Source organism: Pan paniscus, chromosome 5, assembly GCF_029289425.2.
Source record: "Pan paniscus chromosome 5, NHGRI_mPanPan1-v2.0_pri, whole genome shotgun sequence".
NCBI classification, from domain to species: Eukaryota; Metazoa; Chordata; class Mammalia; order Primates; family Hominidae; genus Pan; species Pan paniscus.
The window spans coordinates 75,594,605-75,620,873 of NC_073254.2; the positions used below are offsets into that span (position 1 = coordinate 75,594,605).

At 37.1% G+C, this 26,269-nt stretch overlaps 1 pseudogene; it reads right to left on the reverse strand.

Moving 5' to 3' along the window:
* Window positions 1–3,311: 3,311 nt before the first annotated feature.
* Window positions 3,312–4,266, reverse strand: LOC117980816 (glyceraldehyde-3-phosphate dehydrogenase-like; annotated as a pseudogene).
* Window positions 4,267–26,269: the final 22,003 nt, after the last annotated feature.

Genomic DNA, 26,269 nt, shown 5'->3' on the forward strand with positions numbered 1-26,269 from the left:
GGTGATGGTATCAGTTGTATCCCAAACCTCAGCATCATGCAAAATACCCAGGTAATAAACCTGAACATGTACCCCATGCATGTAAAATAAGTTGAAGTTATTAAATAAATAAATACATGTATTTTTTTTTAAATTTAGTGTTTGTCTCTGAAAGCAATCTTATTAATCATATTGAGATTTTGCACTTATTTATCACCTACTGGTTTCCTCCAACATTGGGAGCTGTGTTTAAATTCATCCTATATAATTAGGAAATTTTTTCCTTCTTCCATTTTTTCCTTGAATTTCTATCAGCTTTCCTTCATTCGACCAATTATTATTGATCGCTCATCATGTTTTAGGCCATGTACTAGACCCTGGCTATATGTTGGTGAACAATAACAATGAAAAAGACTTGGTTTTACTTTTATTGGGGGAAATAGATATTAAGTATATAAACGAGCATAATAATTAGCATTGGTGGTAAAAGCTCTGAAAGAAACAAAGTGAAAATATGGAAGGCTACAGAGGAAACACAATTGCTAGAGGAGGCAGGGAAGGCTTCTCAGCAGAGGTGACATTTTGTCCATGATGGGACAGCTGAGGTAAAAAGCCAAAGAAGTCAGCCTACAGACAGGGAAGTGAGGGTTTTGAGATCTTTAGGATTTGAAGTAAGTGTGGAGGGCAGTGAAATTTACCTATATGGAAACCCTGGGCTGGGAAAAAGTTTGGCATTTTGGAATATTTTAAGGGAAGCCAATGTGAAATCCATTTATAACAAATATTTTACAGTACCCCTTTTACTATCCTGAAATGAAATTCACATGTACTTACATACATCATTTCAAAAAAAAAATCAATAAAATGCCTTAACTGGGATACAATGAAGAAACAAAAGTCAATAAATATATTGCAAGTTAATAAGAATTTTAGGTGTGAATTGTTGACCACAGATATTCTAGAAGGTATAATGAAGTTGTCAGATGTTTGTAATCCAAACATCAAATCACTATGAATGAAACACAGCATAGTTACGTTGGTTGGTAACTCACATTTCATGAGTTAGGTTGCTATTGATGACATGATATTCCTACATGAGGAACAATATTTGGTAAATTTCTGAATAAAATGAAATACCACTTCCCTTGATTAACACAGAAGTCATTTATATTAAAACCTTGCAAAAGTTATTTGTTAAATATAAAAAAAATCAGGTTTGGGTAATAAGTTTCAAAGAAATGTTTTAACTTACATGAATATTTAGTGGGATATTCTAAAGTTGTGTGGAATGAAGGAAGTTTCTTCACCATGCTAGCTCAACCCATCAAATGTTAATAGGGACCTCCAGTCACTCTGATAAGCAAAAATATACTTCCCAGGGAATGTGCTACATCCTTAAGAGTCATTGGAGTTAATTAAGCCTTGTGACTAATTGGAAGAGATACTCAAGGCAAGGCTGGAGAATGAGCAGGGCTGGGTCATCCAGAAAGTCTACAACCCAGCAGGCTGGTCAAAGAGTTGCAGGCCCCTCCTTCAAGGTCTCATGGGTCTTTGCCATAAACTTTTAACTTTTTAGTCTTTTGGCTTTGTTTGTTTTATGACTATTGCTTATAAACAACATATTTTTTTCTGAGTTGTTTTTAGACTCACTTTAAGAGACATTATCAACCCTTTGGGTCTCTAGGTTGCAAATCACTGCTGTATATACACAAACTGGAGCAGTGCCGATAAACAGAGGCTGCTCAAAATGTATTTGATAAACAAACACAAATCAACTACTTCCTTTAATTTTCTTAAATCTTTTAGAAGTTATACATCCTGATTTTATGTTATATGTGTTATTTGTAAACTTTCCTAAACCGTTCATTAATATTTTCTGTAATTACCAAAATTAAGAGTGAACTAGTTTATTTTGAAACCTCTTTATTCAAGAGTGCTTCTATTCTTCCCTTATTACTTGTCTTTGGTTAATCAAATCTTGGGATTTAGATCTATTTTATAACTAAGACTTTGTTTCATTAAGAAACCTTTCTTTTTGACATTTACCTCTAGTTTTATAACTAGATTTGCAATTATTTGGATATCTGATTTTAATTGATCTCCATGTTCACTGCCTATTCTTTTATGCTGACTTTTCTGTTCCTGAGTTGTTAATTATATCTCTTCTTCTTTTTGTCTTCAAATAATTTTTTTCAAGAGGGTTACAAAGGTGGCATCTTTCTAGAGACCTCATATTTGATCACCTTCAGTAAGAGGCCACTTGGATAAGTATTGAATTCTTGGGTTACAACCCTTGAATAATTAGCTCCTGAATAACTGAGAGTTGATTTGAATAACGTAGCATTTTAAAGAACACCATTTCCAAGAACACCGTTATTTACACTGTTTTGAAATGTAAATTTTTCAGAATCAATTTTTGTTTCAGCTTCTGTATGTGGAGCAACTTCTTTATTGCTAGATATGAGATGCCCTATCCCATCTCTCCCTTAGAAGATCAGATACGACAGAGACAGCAGAGGATTTGGCAGTCATTTATTCTTTCATTTGTTCAACCAAGAATACAAAGGTGTATGATTCACCTAACTTTTATTGAGCAGTTACATTTTTGCTCATAAACACCATTCAAAAGAAGAGAAGGTTATGATCCCTGACATTTGAGGAATTTACTATCTGTTTGGAGATAAGAAATCCATAAAAATAACTGGAGAGCCAATTTTAAGGCAGTGTACAAATAAAGCATGTCTGTAAAGCAATGAGATAGATGTTTCATGCTAGAAGTAAAAAACTAATAATGTCTCTACACACTTAATATACATAAAAGTCATAAAACTACTTATTTATTTAATTTTGCATTTGGTGTTTGCCCCTCTCTGTTTAGCATATTGAATACCTATCTAAAAGTGATTAAAATTGAGTAAGGAACTCAAAGAGTTTATAGAACAGTGAGAAAGAGAATCCAGTCATAAGAAAATGCATCTGGAGTAAAACTGGATGTACAGACTTCCTGGAATGGGCATATATTTATGCTACCTCAGTGTGTTATTTGAGTAGATATGTAGTTAAACAGAAAGGATGTAAAACATCAGGCTGAAGGTAAAATGCCATTATGTTTATGATTTTTTTCTTTTGTTGAGTACAGGGGACTTTATTGATGGTACATGACAAGGTGGGGCTCCCTAGGCTTCTCCCATTTTTCAGGGGGTCTGGTGTGGAAACTGTGTTGAAGGGAGAGTCTCAGCATGTCAGGGACAGAATGTGGCAGGGACTTGCTGCAGCTGAGGGCCTCTGTTTTCTTGTTGTGTTCTCACTGGGGCTGATGGTCTAGGGGGCTCTTACTCCTTGGAGGCCATGTGTACCATAAAGTCTACTACCCTGTTGCTGTAGCCAAATTCATTGTCATATCAGAATATGAGCTTGACAGAGTTATCGCTGAGGACAATGCCAGCCCCAACGTCGAAAGTGGAAGGTCGATGTCACTGTTATAGTTGGAGGAGACAACTTGGTGCTCAGTGTAGCACCACGATGCTCTTGAGGGGCCCTTCTGTGCCTCCTTCATTACCTTCTTGGTGTTACCATATTTGGCAGGTTTCTTTAGATGGCAGGTCAGGTCCACAACCAACATGTTGGCAGTGGGGACACAGAAGGCCATGCCAGTGAGGTTCTCATTCAGTGTGGGGATGACTTTGCCTTGGCAACACTAGTTAATTGCAGGGGTGATGTCTGTGGAGCTCCATAGCTGTCATCCCAGTTTCCGAGAGGGGCTGTCTTCGTCTTCTGGGTGGCAGTGATGGCATGGACTGTGGTCATGAATCCCTCCATGATGCCAAAGTTGTCATGGATGACCTTGGCTGGGGGTGCTAAGCAGTTGGTGGAACAGAAAGCATTGTTGATGATTGTGAAGTTGTTTTTGTTTTTCTCGTGATTCACACCCATCACAAACATGGGTGCATCAGCAGAAGGGGGAGAAATCATGTCCCCTTTAAGTGAGCCCTAGTCTTTTCCAAGGTAGTGATGATGCTGGTGGATTCCACAAGATAATCAGCACTGGCATCCCCTTGTTTGATTTGGATGGGATCTTGCTCCTGGAAGATGGTAATGGGATTGCCATTGATGACAAGCTTCCCGTTCTCAGCCTTGATGGTGCGTGGAACTTGCCATGGGTGGAATCATACTGGAACATGTGGACCATGTAATTGAGGTCAATGAAGAGGTCATTGATGGTGACAATAATCACTTTGCTAGAGTTAAAACTGTCCTAGTGATCAGGCACCCAGTAAGGCCAAATCCGTTTACTCTGGCCTTCACTTCAACCTTCGTGTCTCAGGGACATGGCTGGCACTGCACAAGATGTGACTGTCTATGGAATGGGAGGAGCAGAAAGCCTATATTTATGATTTTTATATAATCGCATCAGCACGGAAGAACTGTTGGTGCCTAGTATGCATCTTGCATATTTGGCATCCAAAACTATTGCTTGATTTGATTTCGTTTCAATCTAAAACTTTTTTTTTTGTAATATTAACATTTGGGGGAATTTATGCTCAGCTGCTCTTCAGAGAATAGAACACAGAGATGGTAGAATTGGTAAACTGTAAACTAGTGTGGATGAATCTTTTGTAATGGTTGATTTTGTGTCACAGTGTGCCCAGATATTTGGTTAAACATTTTTTCTGTGTGTGTTTGTGAGAGTATTTCTGGATAAGATTAACATTTGAATTAGTAAACTGAGTATAGCCGATTGCCCTGCACAATGTCCCCAGGCCTCATCCGATCAGTTGAAGATTGAATAAAAACAGAAGGCTGAGTAAGGAAGAATTCACTCTCTCTGCTTGACTCCCTTTGAGCTGGGACATCAGTCTCCTCCTGCCTTTGGACTTGGACTGAGACTGAAACTTACACCATCAGCTCTCTTGCTTCTTGGGCCTTCAGACTTGGACTGGAGCTATACCATCAGCTCTCAGCTCTCTTTGAGCCTGCTGACTTTCCTAGCTTGCAGATCTTAGGACTTGTCAGCCCTCATATTGCATGAGCCAATTCTTTATAATAAATCTCTCTCTCTCCTCACACACATGCGTGTGCATACACACACACACACAAACACACACACACACACTAGTGGTTCTGTTCTCTGGAGAACCCTAATACACATTTTGGTATGGAGTCTAGAGGAACAGAATCTTAAGAATGAGCTTTCTGAATTGGTTCTGGGGTTTTGGAATTGGCTCTGTAATGTAATTGGATTTAGAGATTTTCATAACTCTATTTCCAGTAGTAAAGAGAGCATTGATAGTACATGTTGTGCTCTGGTGATAGCGATATACAAAATAGCACCATTTGATACTCTGAACCACTTGTAGGAAGTAAAGATCTGAATGACTGTTTATATGAGACTTTCTAACATTTTTGGCAAACTAATGAGTATAATGAGATTGACTGGTTGCTCCTATTGTCACTAGACAAAGTGGGAAAATTAAAGGATGAGCTCAGGGATTTGAATATGATAAAGATCAGTGTCCCAGAGGCTGATGGGTGGATCATAGGAATCCCTTAGCCTATTTACCTGAAAGGGTGCTTGTACCAGGTGTTAACAGACTGGGTGAGTAATTTGAGGGACTTGCTCCAATATTGGGAAAAATGAAAACATGAGGCCATCTTGGAAAGTTTTTAAGAGTAGAGATAAGCTTTGCTCATCTTTGAAAAAATTGCACATCCATGGGCTTGGTACCTTTTTACTGTTGTGTGTTTAATAAAGGCTGGTTAAACTGGGCCACATTCTTGATGATGGAGCATTTCCCTTCCTGTTGAGGCTTTTCAATGGCAATAGAATTGCCTAGTAGCTGAAGAATGAGTGCTGAGGTGCAATGTTCTGGCAAACTAATAAGGAAAGTTTATTGATATAAATTTGCCTTACTCCAGAATAAGTATTTTTTGGCTGGCAGTGTTTTTTTATTTTATAGCTGTCTTGACTACTAGCAAGAAACTCAGGGTATATAAATTCTAACTTGGTTTTAACGGTAGGAGAGCACATGGCATCTCTTGGCCTCAGATCCCTCTCCTTCAATTTAAGTAGGATAATCATATTAACCAAATCATCAGGCTGTTATAAAATATATTTTAATAAAAATATCCCCATACCAAAGAATCCCTTTGGTGATTAATAAAAAGTTGGTATAATGAGGTTGTAATCTCCAGCTCAGTAGGAGGGAGAGAACTACAATGGGAAGTATTGAGATTCTTCAACCCCATCAGGGAACAATTACAATAATAACCATAATAACAATAATAATATCAAAAAAACCCAATAGTACTTGCCATTTATATTACGTTAGAGCCAGAAATTCTATACAGGAGGGTGGCACCCTAGTTGGAAGGACGGAGCGAGGCTAGGGGACACCTTGTGGTTGAATTGGTATAGCACTTTACCTTCGATTGAGAAGATGACAACTGTTAGGATCAAAGAATAGGGATGGGCTGGGTGCAGTGGCTCACACCTGTAATCCCAGCACTTTGGGAGGCCAAGATGGCGGATCACTTGAGGTCAGGAGTTTGAGACCAGCCTGGCCAACATGGTGAAACCCCGTCTCTACTAAACATATAAAGTTAGCTGGGCATGTTTGCGGGCACCTGTACAGCTACTTGGGAGGCTGAGGCAAGAGAATCACTTGAACCCGAGAGACGGAGGGTGCAGTGAGCCAAGACCATGCCATTGCACTTCAGCCTGGGCAACAAGAGTGAAACTCCATCTCAAAAAAAAAAAAAGAAAGAAGAGAAAAGAATGGGGATGGGGCAGGTGAGTGGAGGTGAGGAATAGGGATGGGGGTGGCACATATCCGGCTACCTCAATCTTGTGAGCTGAACTTTTCTAAGCCAAGCAGGCACCTCACTACCAAATGAAAGACCCAGTGATGATTTAAAATGCATATAATCCAAGCCTGTGCCTTTGACAGTCAGTTTTCTCTAAGAACTTATCCCTAATGTTGACAGGATACCCAACTAATTATCTTTGGTCACTTAATTAATTAATTCCTACAAGAAATTTAACACCTGAACCCTCTTCTCACTCCCCAGAAACTACTTCTTTATGGCTGATGCATGGTGCTTTGCCATTTCAGAACTTGAAATAGTTTATTCACATCAATATACCTACTGCAGATATAATTCCTGTATAGTCTTTGTTCAAAGAAAGTATTATTTGTTCTTTAATTTTTGTTATGTCATTCTCTCACAGGATGGTGCTAGCATATATAAGACTGAAACACCAAAGGCCTCCGTGGAAGTTAATGAACTTCTGTGAGTGCACTTTACATTACACAGGAAGTTGTTTGGTAGCAAGTAGCACATATTTGGGTGATACGGGATTAATATGCTTCCATCTACATAAAAGTTCAAAGTTTGATTATTATGCATTGCATATCAGGGTGGATGACTAGTTTTGATTTTGTCAGGATAAATGTGTTCTCCCTGCTGCAACCATTATGCCAAGGATGGCCTTATTCTAGAACCTCCTAATTCTGTTTTGAACATTCCTAGTCATCATTCCTAAAAATGAAATATTATATACTAGTACATGAGCTCATGAGTGCTTTCATAGCTGTAATTAAAGATGCATAAAAGGCATGTAACACTTTCAACTCAAGTCACATGCTGGTCTTTTTTATCAACTATTCGCAAAGGTTCTCCTGATTGGTGATTAAAAGTGGATTAACAATTCGACTTTCTTTCTTCAGGGTTATGAGTTGGATTCTTCAGCGGAGTATTTGAGCCATGCCTTGAGGCACATACTTCAAGTTGCTGCATCCAGTTTTAAACTCCAGATTGAGCTTTACATATTAAATGTGCGCATTTGTTTTCACATTTTTGAGCTTTGCCAGTGGCACCCTCTCTAATTAATCATCCCGCGGGCTTAGAAAACTTCTGCCCAATCCTTTCTGATTTGTTAAAAGAAAGAGAGAAGGTTTTAGTCTGAAAAAGGCCTTATGTGATAGACATCACATTATACGGATTTTTACATTTAAGTACATTTTCTTTTTAAATCCGGTGGCTTTCCCAAACTAGAAAGATGGAGTGTTTGCATACATCCACCAACCACCAACATCAGCAGAAAGAAAGCTTGATACAGTAAAGGAAAGAAATGGCAGTTTAACAGTTCTTTTATTTTCCATTCAGATCACATACACATTAACCAAATGAGGCCTCACAGCATGGAATCTGATATCATAGCAATGTTTTCAGGAAGCAATAATTGAATACTCCTCATTAAAAAGGTTCATAAAAGAATCCTATTAAAACCAATACGAATAATAAACCTTGAAAATGCTGCTTTAAATTCCAAGAGGATGGCGAAGATCTGCGTCAGTAACAGTCTTCCTGTTCATAGAGTGATTTTGAAAATCTCGTGGGCTGAATTTTTCCAAGCCAAGCAGGCATCTCACTATTCAGTGAAAGACCCAGGGACTATTTTGAATGCATTCAATCCAAGCCTGTGCCTTTCACAATCAGTTTTCTCCAAGAATTTATCCCTAATCCTGACAGGATACCCAACCGAAAGGCTAATTATTTTTAATCACTTAATTAATAGATAATTCTTACAAAGAGCCCAACACCTGAACCCACCAAGTCCTCTTTGCATGGGCAAATCCAGCTGGTTTGATGCACTAATTTCACTAAATGAAAATTTGGACAAATTGTATGTTACTGCCAATAATGGTAAATGTATCCAATTCAAAAATAGTAATAAAAAAGTTATTTTTTGTTCCCTTTTTAATCACAGAGGCAGCTGTGGTAGGCCCCAAATGCACAGGGCATATGGCTCACCTCACCACCCCAGATGGTGCTACTGGCCCAGCCTTCCCAGCGTCCACCCTGGCAGTCTTTCCTCATTCCCTTGGCCCTCACCCTGTCTCCTCAGCCTTCCAGCTGCACTGCTATTGTAGGCTGCTCTTTCTCGACAATCTCCTCTTATTTTCTGTGATGTCTCAGGATGTTTCTTCTTCTCAGGGGTTTTCCAAGCTTCTTCCATACTCAGGTGCTCAGACCTTTTTATGGTCTGGCTTCTGAAGGAGATCAAAATTCATATGGACAGGCATTTGTGTATTAGCCAAGAGTTGCTAATGCATTTCTTGATCATAAGTCTCAGAGAAATGGGATGAAAGATCTTAGATTTTTATACACTCTGCTTCAATGATTTCTCAGCTTTTCTGATCTGAAAAGAATAAAGGACACCTTTTAGCTAAGCACTTTCTGTTTTATTTCCTATAATGCCATGTAGTGGCTGTTATTGGCAACACAGCAGTCATTTAATAAACCCTGAATGTCTGTAGCATTCCTTCTCATTCATTTCAGTGAGTGCTGTTCTTTTCTGTGTTTATTTTTTATTTTTTTTCCATGCAGTATTTCTTGCACCCTCTTATTACTCCTCAACCTTTGGATTCTAGATCAGTGGTTCTCAAACTGCCTGCATCAGAACACCTGAAGGGCTTGTACAACACAGATTGCTGGATCTCATTCCCAGAGTTTATTAATTGTTAGGTCCAGGTGGGCCAGGGAATTTGCATTTCTAACATATTCTCAGGTGATTCTGCTGCTGCTGGTCCAGGCACAGCACTTTGGGAAACGCTGCTCTAGAGAGAAGAGAAACTAGAGGTTAAGTGTTTTAGCTTGAGAGTCAGTTGTAATCCCTGCTTCACTACCTTTCTAGCTGGGTAGTCTCTCAGCTGATAAAGCTCCCCCAAGTTCAGTTTCTTCACTTTTAAAATGAGTTTATTAAAACATCCCTAGCAGGGTTGTTTAAAGGAAGAAATTATGTAATGTTTATTAAGCCTTTGAAAGAAAAGCGATCATGGTGGGTGTTTTGCTGTTATTACTTTTTATTTCTTCCTGAGGACTCAGTTTTTAGAACTTCTAATTGAATCATAAAGGATCCTTCAAGCATCCAATTTGGTTAAGGAAATTGTGTGTCTGTTTAGAAAATAAGAAAATGAAATCCTTTTGAGAGGATCTTGACCAGATAGATTCTAAAATCTCTCTGGACCTGCTAAACAATAGTCAAGAGAATTTTGAAAGGAGGCACCTCTTTTGATGTGAGTCTTACCACAATCAAAACCGTCACAAGAAATCAAAATATGTTATAAAGTCACAAAAATCAAAACAGCATGGTATTGGCTTAGGAAAATGTAAATCAATTAAATGACCAGAGTAAAAAATTCTATATCACATTGAGAGACAGGACTAGCTGGATTTCCTAGGCTGACTAAGAATTCTTAAGCCTAGCTGGGGAAGGTGACCACACCACACCTACCTTTAAACACAGGGCTTGTAACTCAGCTCGCACTCCACCAATCAGGTAGGAAAGAGGGCTCACTAAAATACTAATTAGGCTAAAAGCAGGAGGTAAAGAAATAGTCAAATCATATATCGCCTGAGAGCACAGGGGGAGGGGCAATGATTAGGATATAAACCCAGGCATTCTAGCAGGGAGGGGCAACCCCCATTGTATGGGAGTTCTGTTTTCACTCTATTAAATCTTGCAACTGCAGACTCTTCTGGTCTGTGTTTGTTATGGCTCGAGCTGAGCTTTCACTCACTGTCCACCACTGCTGTTTGCCGCTGTCGCAGACCCGCCGCTGACTTCCACCCATCCGGATCCAGCAGGATGTCCGCTGAGCTCCTGATCCAGTGAGGTGCCCATTGCCACTCCAGATCAGGCTAAAGGCTCGCCATTGTTCCTGCACGGCTAAGTGCCCGGGTTTGTCCTAATTGAGCTGAACACTAGTTGCTGGGTTCCACTGTTCTCTTCCATGACCCATGGCTTCTAATAGGGCTATAACACTCACCGCATGGCCCAAGGTTCCATTCCTCGGAATCCGTGAAGCCAAGAACCCCAGGTCAGAGAACAAAAGGCTTGCCACTGTCTTGGGAGTGGCCCGCCACCATCTTGTGAGCTCTAAGGACAAAGAACCGCCAGTAACAACATGCAGGCACACACACATATGCACATACTCATATATATCGATATAGATATAGTTATATAGACATAGATATCTATATCTATGTCTATATAGATATATCGATATATATGAGTATATATAAATGTGTGTATATGTGTGTGTGTATGTGTGTGTATATATATATATATGAATATTATTTCAAGCTAGTGAGGGAAATACAGAGCGTTAAGTGATATTGGGGCAACTAATTATTGATTTGAAAACAACTTTGATATTTGTCTTATATCACACAAAATCAACTTCTGGATTGGTTTTTAAAGCTTAAAAAAATCAAAAGAAAATATAATGTAATATTTCTATTATATTGGGGAATAAAAGGAAATAAAGGTAAAAATGTTAGATTTGAAGTGACAGAAATTTGAAATTTCTGTATGAAAAAGGTGTTTATTATGGATAAAGTTGAAAGACAAAATAGACTGGAAGAAAATATTTCAATCAGATTATGGAAAAGGATTAATACCTGGATAATAAAACTACCTTATCAAAGCAACAAAATACATACAATACAATAAAAATACAAGTAAAGCATATCAATAGCCAATGCAGAAGAAAAGGAAGAGGAAGAGGAAGAAGAAGAAGAAATAATAATAATATTAATAGAAATGCCAGATAAAGATTGGTAAGATTTAGCACTGTTAAGGTTATGAAAACCCTGTCACTATCATTCAGTGTTCCTGGAAAAGTAAATTTATCCAGCTTTTTGATGAGAAAACTTAAAGTGCACATATGCTTTGAAACATCCAGTCCACTTCTAGAAATATATGCAATAGAAGGGTTTTTATGTAGGCACAATAATATATTCACAGGAATTCTTGAGGCATTTCTATTAATACTAAAAAATTAAAAACAATCTAAGTGTGCATTAACAGGAAAATAGTTAATTATATTATGGTACGTCTACACTATAGGATACACATGTAAAAGGCAGGACTTGAAATTACAGCAAAATGAAAATCAGATATCATGAGACCCTTTGCTAGATAAAATATAACTATCCACTGAAAGGCATAATTGAACTTGGAAGAAAGTAGGAAATTTTCACAGGGGCCAAAAAGATGAATTAGAAAACCAGAATGTTAAGCAAGCCCAGAATGTTCTGAAGACATTTGTTTAGAGTGGAATTTGGAGATAGTGAATAGGTGACAAATTCTTGGGCCTGTGTGGGATGGGGAGCTGGAACTGAGGCTTCAGGATAAAATGATTCATTGTGGTAGATCTTCTGTGAAAGAATGTGCTAAACATCTGCAACTGATAGTTAAGGAAGATGAAAAAGACACTTGTTTGTCTCAGACTGGCCCTGAGGGGGAAAATTAAATATATGTAAACTTCTTCACATTAATCAGAAAACCCTGATATAGTCCAACAGATAAATGGGAAAAAATACAAGCAATTTTCAGAAGAGGAAACATGAATAGCCAATAAGTATACAAAAGAGGCTTAAATCCCCTAGTGATTAGGAAATTGCAATGTAAAATCAAAATGAAATATCCATCAGATTGGCAAACCATTACAGGTCAGAGGATACCTCTTATTAGAGTATCAGAACTTATGGTGGGAGAATACAATGGAACAACTACCTTGCACAATAATATGGCAATAACTAGAAAATTAAAGATACAATATCCTATGAATCATCAATCTATTTCTACATTCATACCTTAGAGAAACTCCTATACAAGCACACAATGATGAATTTACAAGAATAATAATAGCATTTGTAATAGCAAAAAATTATAAACAACCAAAGTATTCAACAAGAAAATAATGTATAAATTATGATAAATCAAATAGTAGATGATATATTGCAGTGAAAATTAGGAAACTAGAGGACCCAGATTATCCTTACAAAATAATTTTGAGTGAAAAATTTAAGTTGTAGAGAAATACATACACTTTGGTACTGGATAGGGATAAAGTTTAAAAACATGCAAAATAATACTGAATTCAGCTCAGAAGTATATACATTTCTATTTGTAGGAAAAAGTAGAAATGGATGGGTTTGATAGATGCATTTAGAAAAATTATTGTCTTGGGTGGGGCCATGGGAAGGTCAGGTTGTTGTGGGATACACAACGTGGAACAAAATTTAGTGACTGGTGATAAGTAAGAATGTAATAAATGTTGACACATTTCAGAATATTTTCAATCTTTCCAAATGACAATTATGTAGATTACACATCAACCTGGAGAAAAATTTTGATGCAATTAATGAAAACAATACAAACTAGAGATATGTATATTATGCTACATTAAAAAATGCAGGCGCATGGAGATGAAGGTTGAAAGGTATCGAGCAAAAATGGAAATAATTCTGTTAGAGCAGTCTGATTAATAAAAATTATCTTTAATTTTGATATATCATATTTTCAACTCTTAATCTTTTTTTAGATTTCCTTAAGAATCAGATAAAAACTTCCAAACACTGTAACTATTAATCTGATAATTCAATCAAAATCAAAATAATCTGTCATTCAGAACTTTTACAGCTCAGAGCCACTAAAATATGCAAAAGGTCTGAAGGAGCTAACTGAAGCACCTGTAATTTTTGTTATGGATAAAGTATATATGGCAGATTGTATTATTTAAGCAACTTTTATATCAATTTGAAATTTAAAAATGAAATGCTAAAATACTCATGTGTAAAAAGTAAATACAGAGTAAAGATTCTAAAAAATAAGAACAGTGAGAATTATTGAAATGTATATTAAAACATATTTTAAAGTTTCTGTCATCAAAAGAATATGATACTGGAGGCAAATAAGTAGACTTGATGCTTGCTACTCAGTTGGGAACAATGGAATCAAGAACTATACCCAACCATTTGGTGAGACTACTGGTCTCAAGGTGGTTCAAGTTAGTTGCTTCAGACCTTTCACATATTTTAGTGGCTCTGAGCTGTAAAAGTTCTGAATGACAGTTTATTCAGATTTTGACTGAGTTATCAGATTAATACTTACAGTCTTTGGATTTTTTTTTTATTCTTACGTGAATCTAAAAATTGGCTAAAAATCACTTGGCATTAACAAGGCTACAGAAGCTCTGCCACAGCTCCCTAAGTCCTGGATATCCCCACCACTTGCTTTCCCAAGTGGTCAGTGCTTCAGGCTGCCCTTTCCACATGCAGTTCTCATTCGAATGCATCTAGTTGGCATAACCTGGGCCACATTGCCCACTTACTAGGGAGAAGAAAGTGTAAGAAATTTAGTATTTATAAATCTACTTTGCGAGGGTGGGACATACAATATACAAAACTACCAAGATATCGAGGAGATGTTTAAATTTGCTGGTCAATCAAGAATATAGATGGTCATCTAATTCCTGACTCAGGAAATGACTATTCTTATAAAGGGTGTCCAGAAAGGGACACCAAGGCTTGGACTGAAAGATGGCATAGAAATGAATGAAAAGAAAAGTCAAGAGAAACTAGACTAAGGGGTCTTAAACTTGAATGTGCATTGGAATCACGCAGAGGGTTTGTTGAAGCACAGATTGTTTGGCCCCAGTTCCTTGTAGTTTCTGATGCAGGAGTCCTGGGGTGTGACAGAAGATTCTACAGTTCTCACAGAGTCCCAGGTACGCTTGATAATGACAATCCTAGGCTCACATCCTGAGAATCACTGAACTACTTAGACCATACATATTTCCTTCTGTAATAGCTGGTTTTCACAAATTCACAAATTCGAGTTTTCACATGTTCAGTCTTAATGTCAGATTGAATGTTGGTAGCAAAAGTACAGTATAAATTATTAGTAATTTTATATATTTTTTGAGTAAGTTTACTTAAATTGAAAAACGAAACATACTGGCACATGAATAGATAGACCACTGTAAGTAATAGAAAGTTCAGGGCTGGGCATGGTGGCTCACACCTGTAATCCCAGAACTTTGGGAGGCCGAGGCGGCAGATCATGGGGTCAAGAGATTGAGACCATCCTGGCCAACATGGTGAAACCTCGTCTCTACTAAAAATACAAAAATTAGCTGGGCGTGGTGGTGTGTGCCTGTAATCCCAGCTACCAGGGAGGCTGAGGCAGGAGAATCGCTTCAACCAGGGAGCCGCTTGGAGTGCAGTGAGCTGAGATTGTGCCACTGCACTCCAGCCTGGCGACAGAGCAAGACTCTGTCTCAAAAAAACAGACAGAAACTTCAGAAACAGAGACAGTATATACAGAAAACAGTATATACATAAATTAAATATAGAAAGTAAATATAAATTTGTATATTAAATTACTGTGAACACGACAGATAAAACGGTTTTGGAAAAACTGGATAATTTTGGAAAAAATAGAGTCCATATTCATAGTATGCATTTAAATAAACTCCAAATGGATCATCAATTTTATTGAGCTCATGACTTTAATAGATTCTCTTTCCTATCTCTGTCCACTGAAAGGGCCAAGATGCAGTGACACGTTGCAAACAAGGTTATATTAGTTTCCAAATACTATTCCCACCAAAAGGGCAGGACTCCCTGGAGTATTACATGATTCCAGGTCTTGCATTAAATAAACATGAAACATCTTGTGCCAGAAAGCAAGGAATTGCTGAAAGAGTGATGGGAAGATGTCAAAAGAACATAGGAACGACCACCTGACGGGCTAAATTTGAGACAATGTGAAAATAAAAAAAAGACAATAATAGATTATAGAACATTGAATATCCAGAAAATAATGACAAGGACCCTCAGACTAATCCAGATTGTAGGACATTTCCTAAGACAATTGACCTGAACTCTTCAAAAAATGTCAATGTCATGAAACACTGAAATGAACAAAAAGGCAGGACACTGTTTAAGTTAAAGAGGAATAAAGAGACATAAAAACTAAACGGCATGTGTGAACCTTGATTGGATCTTAGATTACAAAACACAGTTATAAAGGATATCTTTGTAGATAATCAGGAAAATCTGAGTATGGACTGTGTATTAGAAAATATTGTATCAATGTTAAATTTCTTGGGTATGATAATGGTATTGTGTTTATTTAAAAGAATGTTCTTGAGATTTTCATGAGATGTAAGTAGTGATGAGGTGTTACAATATCTTTAACTTATTTTCAAGTGGTTTTTTCATGAAGTGTACATGTCTGTCAAAGAGAGGGATACCAAGAGACAAAGCAATGTGAGAAGATGTTAACAACTGGTGCATCTAAGTGAGGATATATGCTGTTCATTGACCTGTTCTTTCAATTTCCTATAGCTTTGCAATTCTTCAAAATAAAAAGTAGAGAATAAAAATAAATAATATTATTAAATAATTAAATTACCATTTATATGTAAATAATATTCATAGATCATGCTATTATGTCAAATTCTTTATAAATTAAGGCAAATGTAAGAAATAAATGTATGAGTATATAAAGGAATAAATGATGTAAGTAGAAACCATCTGTCTCCTTACTTGGTAGATGAAGACACAGATCCATGAATAAATGATCTCCCCTAAGGTCACCCTCTACTATGTGTAAGATTCCATTTCTGGGAGCTTTATATGGCAACTGAACATCAAATATGGTCCTTTGAATACTTGAAATTTTCTTTCCAATTTGTTGGTTTGAAGAAGCACATTGTGTTACACCTTATCAAAGAGAACAGACCTTTTGAGGATTTTGTTTTTCTTTTTGTAGCTGCTATTTTTATCTCACATTTCAGTAGGGATTGAAATATCAGTAGGGATGCTTTCTGTTTCTCAACCCAGTTCTTTATAGACTGGTTCTTAACCCATTTCTTCATAGGTGGTTGGAAGTCCATTAGATCTGTGGAATAAAGTAATAGAGATGCTGAAACGAACAATAAAGCCAGGATGTTAAAATAGATTCTAGTCAAAACTTAATATTTTGAAAATGTACATGGTCCTCTGTTCCTCTGAGTTAAGCAAGAATTCACTTTCCAACTATGGATCGTCACGGATCATGATGTCATACATCATTATCACTACCACCTGCCTGGACAAGGAAACTGTGTGACACCACTGATTGTTCCAGCAGTGCAGTTGGAGTGCTGGCTCCATTTCTTGCTCTGCTTCTTACTGGCAGCGTGACTTGGAGCAAGTTACTTAGCCTCTCTAGTTTCAGTTTCTTCCAGGGAAACTGAATGGAAATAACAGTATCTAATAGATAGATTTGTTGAGAAGATTAAATGAGAATGGTCATAGCACAGGGCCTTGTATATAGTAAACGTAGTTTTTTTTTTATTAAGCTCTATATTATTAATTAGATATTTCTCAAAAGACTAGAAAAAATTTAAATGGTTTCTGTTTTACAGATATCTCTGACCTTTCTATTTTCACATTTACATATTATGATGACTTAACTAGAAATTGTCGCCCATAAAAACTAGAAACTTTTAATTTAATTAATTTATTTATTTAGAGGTGGAGTCTCACTCTGTCACCCAGGCTGGAATGCAGTGGCATGATCTCGGCTAAAGCCCTGGTTCAAGCAATTTCCCTGCCTCAGCCTCCCAAGTAGCTGGGATTACAGAAGCCTGCCACTGCGCCCGGCTAATTTTTTTGTATTTTTAGTAGAGACGGGTCTTGTTGGCCAGACTGGTCTTGAACTCCTGACCTCAGGCAATCTGCCCACCTCGGCCTCCCAAAGTGCTGGGATTATAGGCATGAGCCACCGCGCCCTGCTGAAACTATATTTTTGACATGAAAATACATTTAACAAAATAATTTCTGTCTGCCATGCTTCCAGAATTTTTATTTTGGTCACGTGCAATTGTTTAATATGTGTTTCTTCTTATATATAGATAGAATCTATTAAAGTCATGAGTTCATTGAAATAGATGATCCATTTGGAGTTTATTATAATGCATGCTATGAATATGGACTCTTTCCAAAATTATCCGGTTGTTCCAAAGCCATTTTGTCTATTTTGTTCACAGTAATTTAATATACAAATTATTATATACTTTCTATATTTACTTGAATCTAATTTCTGTATAAAATATATAGGAAATATTACTGTGATATATAAGCCAAAGTTAGGGGTTTTTTTTCAGATTTTTATATGGAAACTGGTGCTAGTAATGCTTTTATTCTCACATTTTTTCTGTGGAGTAATTTCATATTTGATTGGCTTTTACAATATGTTTAAGGATTTGGAGTTAAACACGGACATTCAGCAATGAAGATTTAGGGTTCAACAAGAATCACTATTAATCTGACTTCTTCCCATTTCTTTACTTCATATAAAATCAAACTGCACGTTGGCTAATTTGCTCATTCTTCTCTAAGTATTTGTCAAGTGGCTGCTATGTTCAGTGTTAAGGGGAAAAATGTAAGGAACAGTACCTCTTCTCTAGGAACAACCAATATAATTAGAAATATAAATTATACATATAAACATGTATATAAGAATGGATGATAACATATAAATGGCCAAAATGAGTGGTGTAGGTGGGTGAAGGTCAAAAGAGCCAGAAATGGTCAGGAAGAGACCCCCTTGGGCTTGTGTTAAATGAATTACTTTTTAAAGAATGAGCAAGAATTATCTGGAAAAGAAGGGAGAAGTATTTCTATGTGAGGGTAACTGCATGATCAAAGACTTAAAATGGAGACTTAGGCCGGGCCGGTGGCTCACGCCTATAATCCCAGCACTTTGGGAGGCCGAGGTTGGCGGATCATGAGGTCAGGAGATCGAGACTATCCTGGCTAACATGGTGAAACCCTGTCTCTACTAAAAATACAACAAAAATTAGCTGGGCGTGGTGGCGGGTGCCTATAGTCCCAGCTACTGGGGAGGCTGAGGCAGGAGAATGGCGTGAACCTGGGAGGCGGAGCTTGTAGTGAGCCGAGATCGCGCCACTGCACTGCACTCCAGCCTGGGCGACAAAGCAAAAGCAAGACTACGTCTCAAAAAAAAAAAAAAAAAAATGGAGCGTTAGCTCAACACGTTGTCAAAATAATGAAATAATAAGCAATCTAGAGTGTAGGAAAGGTTTTTGGAGAAATCAGAGATATTACAGAGCATCTTAGCTAGAGAAATCATGTATTTTGCCCTGAAGGAAACAGAAAGCTTTAGAGGATATGCAGCAGTGGGATAACTTGATGAAATAATATTTTATGGAAATTTAAAATGTGTTGGTATAATTAAAAGGATGGAGCAAAAGAAGCTGGGAGCAGAGAAAAATGATAAAAATATGCTCTGCATTTAGTTTTCCCAAGGAAGATGATGCTGGACATGTTGCATTTACCAGAACACACACACGGGAATTCGGGGCTGCAGATAGAGCCTGAGTTATTATTCAGAGGTTAAGCTGTCTGATATAACTATTTCAGTGGGCCCAAATGCCAGACATAGTTTTGTGAAGGATCATAGCATCATCTGTTTTGCCTAATGACTCTGGATTGGAAAACATTTGATAAGGCATTAAATGTGCTGCCTAGGTAACTTAAAGGGGTTCATGTTCAATGTCCTTGCAACATGCTATTTTTAACCTTTGGAATGAATATTATGGGAACTTATGATCATAAAGAATATTCTAGATTCAAATAGAAAGACCACAGAAGCTCTTTATTTGTGACAGGTGGATTAATTAGGAAGTCAATGGGGGAAAATAGTGAAAGCAGAAGGTTTGGTGGAGAGTCATGCGAGCTTGACTTTTCAAAGGCCAACTATGCATTAGGTGTAATGTCCTGAAATCCAAGTTTAGGGCTGCACATTCTTGGATCCAGGTGAAGACTGAGCAAGGCTGGTTCACCAAGTTTATTGCAGCTGTGAACAGGCATGGATCAGTGGCTTAGTCAAAAGCAAATGATCACCCACAGGGGCACATGGAAATGGGGACATAAAGGGAAGGGCGACTCTTCTCAGTTGTCTGGGGAAAGAGGGATATGATTGCCACCTGATTTGGTAGCCAACCTGACCCAGTTAGTATACTTGTGACAGCCTGGACAGTGAATCTTAACACAGTCCTGGTCAGAATACTCACTGGACCTCTGGGGAAGTGCCAAAGAAGATACTCTTAGTCTTCAGCGGCTTCTTGATCCTTACACCATTTGAAGTCTGAGATGGAGATCTGAGCATAACAGCTTCTCCCTAGCCTTCATATTCCTACCTTCTTACCTGTGATCCTTTAAGGCATCCTTTTCTCTTGGGTGACATTACTACATTGCCCTGGGGAGAGGGCAGGGGAGGGCCTTATCTTTTAACAGTTCTGTTTGGGCATTGGTCCACAACGTTTTCTTGGCTTAACTTACATGTGTTACTGTGCTCGGTGCTTTATATACATTTCAAAACCGCTAGGGAATTACAATGTGAAACACCTGGTAATTTCAATTAGAATCTTGAAGCCCACTGGGGATTTGGCTGACAGTTGGGGAACAAACATTTACAGTGGGTCTAGGGAAAGAATAACATTTGAGGAATTTGGTGATAGCTAGGTCATTTTCTTTGCCTTAAACTTCTTAAAATAAAATGGTTTATGTGTGGACTTTTCTTGGAGGTGCCAAATATGAAGATAAGCTCCAAGGAGTGATTTTCTAATGAATAGGAAGTCTTTCCATAAACAACCTATCTCAATGGAAATATTGTCCTTGTTGAGAGAGAAACTGAGGAGAACTTATGTCTCAGTGTAAAAGTCATGGTGATTTTTCTTTTGGTAATTTGTTTCCTGGCCTGAGAAAATATGTGCATATAAATATATAAGGAAAATTATAGAAATGGAGCTAAAATGTATTTTCTCTGAGTACTTGTTAATATAATACTATTGAAATGCAAAGATCTGGTTGTCTGAATACAATACTAAAGTATTCCTAGACCCCCCACCTCAAAACTGGTCAATATTTATTAAAACATATATTTAGGCTGAAGGGCAAAGAGGAGAAACAAGTATCAATAGAATGGACTTCTCATTGTTTGCAAGTGTGTGCATATGTGTGTTTCTCTGGAGATACTCTTCCTCCTTAAGAAGAAATGTTATACTTATTTCTCAGAGGCTTATTCTAAGGGAATGATGAAAGCAAATGGGAGTATTTATGTGTGGTTTGAGTTGTTAATTTTGTTAAATATTTGCATCCCTGCCTATGGGTTCCAGAAGAAAACAGAATGAGCGTGTTTAAAGAAATGAATAAATTAGAATCGATGAATTTAGATGACTTAATCTTATTAAAAATTCAGGATATAGGATAAATTGTAAGCAGAACATGGATGATTTAATTTTTGTTGTCTACAATGGGAGAATATTTCATTCCCTGATCTTGCTGTCTTAGAAGGGTACTAAATGCAGTGTAGAGCTTTTGGGAAGCAGCTTCGAACCTGGATATCCCACTCACTTGCCAATATTTTATGACCAAGCAGATGTGTAAGCAAATCACACCTGTTCTAGTCCCAGAAGCTCTGCTTCAGTCAATCACTTTAAAATAACTTCTGTCTCTAAGATACAAAATGTACTAAAGAATCTTGAAGGCTGGACAATGAAGGTGTCAGCAGCTCCCCGACCAAGGGCACAGCTGAAACATATGGTCACATTTTCCATGCTTTCATGGGACTCCAGGGAGCACTCAATGACAAATCAATGAAAACTTCTCACGGACGAGAAAGTGAGAAGCCCAGAGAATGTGTTGGGAGAACAATAAGGCACATCTTGCTCTGTGGATGTTTTTCTTTTGCTGCTCTGTTCAGAAAAACCTTGAAGTAGTAATGGCTTTTGGCAATATAGTAACAGCAGGTAAATCTTATTTTGAAGTCAAAATTGTTCTCTGAGAAGGTGAAAGGTGAAATACTTGGCATTAACTGTTTTGATTGCTTTTAAAATATTTTTGTGTTTGTCTGGCACAAAACAGATATCATAACCTAGAAGAACAGACTGATACTTTTTCTGTAATGATTTACTAACAAAGTGAGAATTGCCTGGTTTTATAACTCACATCCCTAAGCACCATTGTTTGAGTTGGATCCTGAGTATTTAAACAATTCTGAAGAGATTTTTTCACAGAACAATAAACAGGTTTTGAATTTATGATGGGCATTGTGTAATCTGGGTTCTGACAGATCCTTGTACTTTTCTTCTCTGCTCATGGCCACATGTTATTTCTGCTTTGTAAAAGTAGGCTGTTTTGTATAAGGTCAGAATTTACTGTGTTCTGTTTGAACACAACACAATGATTTTTCATTGCATTCCTTGCAGACACTTAACAGTTAATTGTTGATGAGAGCCACTGTCTCTATTGTGTCTGGCTTTTTAATCCACAGTAGCCACATTTACGGCAGTGCCCATAGTTACCCAGCTGATGATCTCTCACCGGTAGCCACTGTTCTTTGTCATAAGTTTCACATCCTTTTTGTTGTCAATTGTCCTTTCCTGTATCACCATTGTAAAATTTTTGATACAAAGAGAGCAAGCTTAGATCTTTTTAAAAAATAATTTTTAAAATTTTATTGTTTACTATTTATTTACCTATGGCATGCATAAAGAAAAATGAATGTACTATAAGTGTGAATACTGTATGTAAATGTTCAAATGAACACACCCAGGTAACCCGGACCCAGATAGGAAAATGCAGTATTGCCAGCACCACCTTCAGATTCTATCCCCACCTACCATAGATAACCACAGTTTTGATTTCTAGGAGCCTAGCTTAGCTTTGCATGTTTCTGAACTTTATTTAAATGTTTGTATGTACAAACATTTTCCTTGTATGTAGTTTAGTATGTTTATTTTCATTGCTATATAATATCCCATTTTTTTCATCCATTCTAGGATTGGGCATTTACACAGTCTGTAATGTTTAGCTAATATGAAGAGAGTTGTTACTCACATTCTAGTAAATGCCACTTGATGAACATATGTATGCATACCTCTATGAGTGGAGTTGCTAGATTATGTGCATGCTTGATTGTAGAAGTTTTAAAAAGTAACCAATCAAATTAGGCTTTCAGAAAGACTTTCTTACAGCAGTGAAAAGAATGGATGAAAGAATGGTAAGAATAATTTAGATGAGGAATGATAAGAATTTGAACTGATGATTATCAGTGAGATAGAAATAAAAAGATGATTATGAGAACATTTGCATGGGAAAATAACTGAACTTGATGGCCTCATTAAACACGGGGTGAGGTCAGTATGACTTCCAGATGATGTCATTCATAGAGATAGAGAATCTCCTTAAATTAACATTAATATGCATCCAGGAAGTTGTTCTTGTTTATTTTGGAGATGAAGAAATAGGACTGATACAGATAATACCTAATAAATGGCTTATTTTCTCCAAGATGTAAAACTTATTCTTTAAATAGCCAAAATAGTGCCTGGATTCATTTACCAAATGCCATGCCTTCTAATAATTGTACCCAGCGACACCTACAGAGTGCTTAAAGAGAAGACCTTGTTTAAATCTACCTCTGTCATTTAGAAGTTACATGGATTTGGGCTAGTTAACATTTAAAAGGCATTTTTTTTCACATGTAACACAAGGTTAATAATATACATCTTGCATAATTCAATGAGATCAAGTATATAAAGTTTCTTTTAATGCCTAGCACATAGTAATTTTAAATGATAGCCATTATTATTGTTACATCTAGTCATTACATCTTAATGCTTTTTAAAAAACTATTCATATTCTCAAATAAAGAGATGAGGCCACCTTTCTCTTCTCCACATCCTCTCAACAAATTTACCCTAAAATCTGAGCATTTGGACATTAAGTAAAAACTGACATTGTATGTAGCAGGTTTAAACCAGGCTTGACCATTCTGCCCACCTCCAGGTAGTTTCTAATTGAAAATAAGGATGTAAGCATGCTTAGATCTTAATACGAATATATTCCAATTTTATCCAACCAGCTTATCCTGATCTTTTATTAATAAGTATCCTACAATTGCTTCGTAGGATCTCAAAGTTTGCACCCAAGACGAATCATCATCCATAAAAATTCCACTATATCTTCCTGACTTTTAAGGTATAAAACTCCACTTGTCTTGGAAACAAATTGTACAGAGTACAGTCTGGAAAAAGCTACAACTTTAGTTTTACAGCATGGGGATTATTACTATTCACCATGTGTACCTACATCTGCACAGAAAACAAAAAGACTCAGCACAGCCTCAGCTTCCAAATTCTGAAACATTTTGTGAGACTCCATAAAAGCAATGATGATCTTGGGATCCAGCTAGATCTGTTTTTCGTGCGGTCATTTCCAGGAGCAACAAGCAAGACCAGGTGTCTCCTTGTCCTTGCTGCATCATGTTCAGATCTGCTAACTGCAGTGCAAGCTGGGAAGGAATTTTGAGGATGAAAATTTTGAATATGATGTTGATTTCATCATTGAAACTGTCAGGATAACAGAGGAATACTTTCATAAAGCCTTTTAAATCTTCAGCTATTTGTTCCTAGGCAAAGCATCCCTTCATTCCTGTCAGTTTCTCTGTCCCCTCACTCCCTTCACATACAAATCCCATATAACTTTGTATTTATGTAATGATTCAATGAAATAAAAATATTATAGCAGTTTTGGCTAATACTATTATAAAGTAATGTTCATTATCTGTAAAAGTTGACCATGATATATGCCATTCACAATTCACTGACTTTTCTGATATCTGCAAAGGACTTGGGGTTAGAGCTGGACTAGAACATATTACTCATGTGACTATATTCTCTGGTTTCCAGGCTATAGAAAATTGTATCACATGACTATGCTTTGTTCTCTGAAAAACAGATGGAAGGGACACTACTTTTTAAATATCAGACTGATTTTGGTGGTTTATTTTCATGTGGCTTGCAGTAACTGAAGGAAGATGAACATGTTTTAAGATGTATATGTCTCATTATACTGATTTGAAGACTCTGTAGGCATGTTTTGTTTGCTAAAACACTAGGAAAGATGAACATACACATAACAGCAGCATAAAAGTGGTAAAGGCAGAAAATTCTGAGGCTGCCTCCAAATGCTTGTCTCATGAGTCTAAATTTAATATCACCCTTAAGCATTACAAGGAATAACTTTGGGGATAATGCTGCTCCAAATTGCAATAGCATACCTTGGCAAAATCATCCCTTTACCACCACCCCAGCCATGATATCCTTCATACATTTTACAGTTCTTTATATGAGACATGAAAATAATTAAGATGAATCGAATATCAGAAATTCTGTTTACTACGGATGTTCAGAGTAGAGGAGTCTCTTTAGGCTGGATTTATTGGCAGTGGAGGGAGACCTATGAGTCAGACACTGGTAAAATGTACTGGGGAGTGTAGTGGCATCCAAGTCCATTGGTTTGTAGCCACCGCTAGGGTGCATTTCTTGAGAATGCTGTCATTTTCCCCAACATGGGCCTCTGGTCATGTTGCCCTCTTGATCACAGCCATCAGGATGTGGTGTGCCCATTCATTAAGAAGTCAGCGGAGCAAGCTCTATCAGTTAAATATCGAAAATTTGTCCTATAACTAAAGCTATATTCTGTTATGTTGTTTATCTGTCTATAGCAAATCCATGATTTCCCTATAAATTCATATTTCTACAAAAGATCAAGAAAAAGGCAGAGAAATTTGTTAAAAGGAAAACCTTACACAAATTAAATTCAACAGAGTTTAATTGAACAAAGAATAAGATTGATTAATCAGACAACCCCCACAAACCAGAAGAGGCTCCGAATGACTCAGGTGTTGTCTCATGGCCTAAGAAAATTTATGAACAGAAAAAGGAAAATGACAAAAGTGAAGTATAGAAACAGCTGGATTGGTTACAACTTGGCATTTGTCATATTTGAACATGGTTTGAACAATTGGTTGCCTTTGGTTGTCGGAAACTTGGTGATTGGTACAGGAGTAGGTTACAGTCTGTTTATACATCCAATTAGGTTACAGTGCACTATATATGGAAAAACTTTAGGCCAAACATAAAATATGTAAGGAGGTAGCTTTAGGCTAAACTTAACAGGCTTAATGTTTTGAGTTTATTTTAGCATTGGTTTTCATGAGGACCCTGATTTCAGTGTTGGTGTCTTTGTTTTGTTTTGTTTTGTTTTGTTTTGTTTTGTTTTGTTGTGCTATTTTTTTGGCTTTCTGAAAGCATCCCTCTGTTATCCTGACAGTTTCAATGATGAAATCAACATTATATCCAAAATTTTCATCCTCAAAATTCCTTCCCAGCTTGCACCGCAGTTAGCAGATCTGAACATGAGGGAGCAAGGGCAAGGAGATCCCTGGTCTTGCTTGTTGCTCCTGGAAATGACAGCACGAAAAACAGATCTAGCTGGATTGTAAGAACATTGTTTCTATGGAGTCTCACAAAATGTTTCAGCATTTGGAAGCTGTTGCAGAGCTGGGTCTTTTTGT